This window comes from Myotis brandtii, unplaced genomic scaffold, assembly GCF_000412655.1.
Source record: "Myotis brandtii unplaced genomic scaffold, ASM41265v1 scaffold1166, whole genome shotgun sequence".
NCBI lineage: Eukaryota > Metazoa > Chordata > Mammalia > Chiroptera > Vespertilionidae > Myotis > Myotis brandtii.
The window spans coordinates 333,636-338,800 of NW_005354034.1; the positions used below are offsets into that span (position 1 = coordinate 333,636).

General features: G+C 53.1%; 1 protein-coding gene across 4 annotated transcripts in view; it reads left to right on the forward strand.

Annotated features, from left to right (window-relative positions):
* Positions 1–5,165, forward strand: part of MTHFS (5,10-methenyltetrahydrofolate synthetase (5-formyltetrahydrofolate cyclo-ligase)) — a 74,380-nt gene that overhangs the window by 28,736 nt on the left and 40,479 nt on the right. Inside the window, exon 1 of one of the 4 annotated variants that reach the window (XM_005858275.2) lies at positions 7–126. The exons of the other annotated variants lie outside the window; for them this stretch is intronic. The gene's annotated coding sequence lies outside the window, so the exon portion shown is untranslated. Of the gene's footprint in view, positions 1–6; positions 127–5,165 lie in introns of those variants that run through there. 4 annotated transcript variants of the gene reach the window in all.

Sequence of the window (5,165 nt, forward strand, 5' to 3'; positions counted from 1 at the left end):
GCCCCCGACCCGGACCTGGACCGGGACCAGGACCTGGACGCGGACACGTCCGAGGAGATCGCGCGCTTCGTGGCCGAGTTCATCACCTCGCAGGCGGGGGACTGGATCCGGCAGAACGGAGGCTGGGTAAATAGTCCTGCTCGCTCTTTGCTCCGAAGCGGGAGGTCGCGGTGTCCCGGCTGCTTTAAGGAACACACACACACACACACACACACACATACACGCTTGGAATCAGTAATTAACTCAAAGGGCGTTCACATCTTTTTGGGGGGGAAAGGGGGACACCCCGTATATATGGGTTGTATTTGCAAGACCCTCTTCCCATCTTCAGGAGCAGCGCGCAGCCCGGCCCCGGAGCAGTGCGTGCTAGGGTTGTCATGACAACGGACGCTCAGACGCTGTTACGTTCACTTAGGAGGTTGCAAAGGGTGGGTGTCTCTTTCCGCAAGTTCACGGCTTCCAAGTTGGTGTTTGCCGCCCCCACCCCACCCCACCCCCCATCTTCTAAGACAGTGGTTCTCAACCTTCCTAATGCCGCGACCTTTTAATACAGTTCCTCATGTTGTGGTGACCCCCAATTTCATGGTTACACATTGAACATCATGAAAGCATAGTGATTCATCACAAAAACAATCTGTAATTATAGATGTGTTTTCCGATGGCCTTAGGCGACCCCTGAGAAAGGGTCGTTCGACCCCCAAAGGGGTCGCGACCCACAGGTTGAGAACCGCTGGTCTGAGGTAACAAATCCTGGCTGCGTGAAGGCTTGATGATCAAAGGAGGATGTACTGGCAGAAATTTGATTCGAGAATTTCCAAGTGAGAGTTCGCTCTATTGTCGAGGCCTCAGAAAGCCGGGGCCTGCGTGGACCGCTGTCAGAAGTCATGTCACGGGGCCTTTCACAGGGGGTGTCTCTGCTTTTTTTAAAAAAAAAAAATATATATTTCTTTATTGATTACAGAGAGGAAGGGAGAGGGAGAGGGAGAGGGAGAGGGAAAGAAAGAAACATCCATGATGAGAAAGAATCACGGATCGGCTGCCTCCTGCACGCCCCACACTGGGGATCGAGCCCACACCCCGGGGATGTGCCCTTGGCCGGAATCGAACCCGGGACCCTTCAGTCTGCAGGCCGACGCTCTATCCACTGAGCCACACTGGCCAGGGCTCCGCTATTTCTTTATGTCCCGACACTTGATGCTTCGCTTCTTAAAAACACTGTGTCCCCAGGCGCCCTCTCCGCACATCCCCCCCTCACCTGGCCCTCCCCTCTTCCCAGAGGGAACCCCCGTTACCAATTATTTTACATGCAAAACGTAGCTGTTGATTTATAGCCACAGAAAGTACCCATAGTGCATCTTTGTAAAAAAGGGTTTTTAAAATATGTAAAACTAGTATATGGCGCTTATTCTGATTTTTCTTCACCCAAGGGTATTTAAAATAATATTTTTATTTGTTTTTAAAAAAATATATATATATATTTTATAGCTGACCTTTTTTTTAAAACTTGATTTCTTCTTTTCTTAAATATATACTTTTATTGATCTCAGAGAAGAAGGGCGAGGGAGAGAGAGACAGAAACCCCAATGATGAGAGAGAATCATGGATCGGCTGCCTCCCGCACGCCTCCCACCAGGAATTGAGCCCACAACCCCGGGCGTGTGCCCTTGACCGGAATCGAACCCGGAACCGTTCAGTCCGCAGGCCGACGCTCTATCCACTGAGCCACACCGGCCAGGGCTGAATTGACTAGATCCGCGCCATCCACAGTGTTTCTACCAAGTCCCTGAGAGCATCAGGTGTTTGCCCCCCCCACCCCACCCCCTCGCCGCTGCCTTACACTCTGTTGTAGAGATCTCGTCATTCCCCCACTCTGCTGGTGACAAGCGTCCTCATGTAGCTGGTTGAAGTCTTGCCGCCCCAATGACTAGTGGGGTTATGGCCTCTGCCAGCTCTTACCTAGGGACCTGCCTGCTTCCCTTCTTTGCTACTTTTCCTGTTTTTTGTCTTCTTCTCAGTGGCTTACAGGAATCCTGTGACTATTCGGGATGCAAATATAGGGTGTCCCAAAATTCACGCAAGAAGTAATTTTGATAGAAAACACAGGTTTATAATTAAAAATTGTAAATTTTTTATTGATTCATAAAGTAGACAGTATAGGGTTATGGATGGAATAGCACATCGGGTCGGCGCCCCTCAAGTCCACCCAGGATCCCCTGTGTCCCGGACAGAAAGGGCGGGTGGGGGCTGGGCTGGCCCTCCCTCTGTGGGGAGGGGGGGTCTGTTTGAGGCCCAGGCAGGGAAGGGGCGCGTTCCCATAACAACACCCAAACCTGGAAACAATCTTTGTGAGTTCATTTGAGCCAAACTGCCCACAATCGCAAGGAAGCAGCATCTCATCCGATTGGGAGAATGCTCCGGAGAATGGCTGTTTTTTGCCTATTTTTACACGTTGCAATCGAAGGAGGGGGCGGAGGTGGGTGACATGAAACCCACTGGGGATGGGTCAGGGGGGCGGGAGCAAGCGAAGCGGGGAACCCCTGGGATTGGCCTATGCAGGTGGCAGATGATCCCCCCGCTGGCTCACTGGCTTTCAAAGCCATGGGTGACTTCAGTCATCATGGACGTTTTGAAACTTGGTGTGACCTTTGCATGTTGCTGGAGGCCCCCCCCCCCAGCACCCCCCATTCTACTGGCCTTTTCTTCCTGCGATTCTTCTAACTCAGCAGCCCTGGCCTCCGGCTGGGGCAGCGTGAGATCTTGTCAGTGTCTTCCTGTGGCTGTGGGAAGCCAGCGGAAGGAGGGGTGGGGGGAGGTTTCAGCTGTGGGTGCAGTTTTGGTTTCCAGCAAAGGCAGACATTCTCTGTGGCTCAGAGGCCCCCCTGTGAGCCTGAGCTGGCCCTGAGCCCCCAAAGCTTAGAGTATTTGCAGCAGAGAGAAGGGATGAATATTTTTTGTAAATGTGACCTCGTAGCAATGAATGGTGTGAGCTCCTGGAACTCCTGACCAGTGCGGGGTGGGGAGCTGTCTGGGAGAATTCCTAGACGTGAACTGACCCTCCCGGGAGGTCCAGGGGTCGGCGTGAGTCTCTACACACGTAAGGACACACGTGTGTCCGCGCACGCACGCTCGGCCGTCACGGAGCCCTTGGGCGGGTTCAGGCTCCCCACGTGCGTGGGTCTGAGACGGGAGGGCAACACCTGGTAGGAGGGCGTTTCAAAGCCGCCTCCACCTCCCTTCCAGGCTGCCATGAGTCACTGTGCTGGGCATGGAGGCCCTGCTGTTCCGAGTCAGGACGCCAGCCGGGAGGGCAAAGGGCAAAGGGCAAGGGCACCTTCTCTCAGCGCCTGGACAATCTAGCTCAAGTGAATGAACTTGCCCCTGAATGACTCATTTCCGGGGACGGCACAGCCTGTGCCCGCGGGTCGGGGCCCCCAGGAAGGGGGGGCGGCACCTTCTGGGAAGCAGGCCACCCGGTTCCTTTCCGGGCTCCGGGGCGACCTGACAGGTTGCGTCACTTCTCTCAGCCTTGGGGGGGGCGGGGGGTTGGCGGCCCGGCCACCTGCCTCCTCGGCCGGAGGAACCCCGTTACTCCTGTACTGTATCGGGAGCCCCCAGAACACTTTCCGCAAAGAGTTCTCAGGACTTGCTGGTAGTGGTGGTGGTGGTGGTGGTGGTGGTGGTATTGCCTAACTTCCCTAAACAAATAGATTAAATCCCCGATAATTATATGCTCAGTTACAGTTGGCAGTTAGCCGCAGTCTAAAACAGATGCCCTAAAAGGGGCGGGATGGGTGGGGGGGACCAGTGAATCAGTAATGGGATTTATGGCCCTGGCCGGTGTGGCTCAGTGGATAGAGCGTCGGCCTGCGGGCTGGGAGGGCACGGGGTCGATTCCGGGCAAGGGCACCTGATACGCTGTAAGTATAAAATATACATTGTTTTATTTTTATTTATTTGGTTAATCCTCACCCGAGATATTTTTCCATTGATTTTTAGAGCGAGTGGAAGGAGGGGGAGAGACAGAGAGAGAAACATCGATGTGAGAGTCACATTGATGGGTTGCCTCCCACACGAGCCCCAACCAGGGCCGGGGATCGAGCCTGCAACCGAGGTCCGTGCCCTTGACCGGAATCGATCCCGGGACCCTGCAGTCCGCGGGCTGATGCTCTATCCACCAAGCGACACTGGCCGGGGCCAGAACACACGTTAACAATTTGATACAAAACACTGTCAAATACTTCACTAGTCATTTTCCTATTAACCGTATTAAAATACTACTTTAGAAAAATATACTTCAAAATCAGTTTGGCCTCTCTCTTTTTTCCTTTTAAAACGTGGCTACTGAGAAATTAGAATGACAGGACTTAGCTCCCTGAAGATGACGCTGAGGTTGGACGGAATAAAACTAGTGAGACTGTTACAGAATTTCCCAGGCGACCGAAAAATACGCAGGAGTCCCGGAGGCACAGGAAAAACCCGGTCATTTCCAGACGTTTTACATGTATCAGCGCGGGACTCAGGGAGGCTGTTTCTCTCCAAATCCTGAGCAAAAACATGGAGGAGGCTGTTCGTTTTTATACCTTTCTGGGCCTCTGTGTCTCCCAAATTTGGAATGAGGCTTCCGGACCTTTCCTGGGCTTTTAAAAAAAATAAAAGAAGCCCTGTGCGCTGGGATGGGGGTGGGGGGCAGGAGGAGGGGCAGTGCGCCTAGTACCTATCTAGCAGGGAGCTTATGGCCTTGAGCACAGCACCACTCAGATAACTGACAAATGTCTGACACGGGAGTAGCTAGAAGCGACCACAGAGCGGCTTGCACGGTCGGATAAGAAGAGAAGGGGGCCTAACCGGCTTGCTCAGTGGATAGAGCAGCCGTGGGCAAACTACGGCCCGCGGGCCGGATCCGGCCCGTTTGAAATGAATAAAACTTAAAAAAAAAAAAAAAAGACCGTACCCTTTTATGTAATGATGTTTACTTTGAATTTATATTAGTTCACACAAACACTCCATCCATGCTTTTGTTCCGGCCCTCCGGTCCAGTTTAAGAACCCATTGTGGCCCTCGAGTCAAAAAGGTTGCCCACCCCTGGTCTAGGCTCTTCCACAAAATACCACGTGCGGGCGCGCACGTACAGTGCGATTGAAACTTCGTGGCCCATGCGCAGAAGT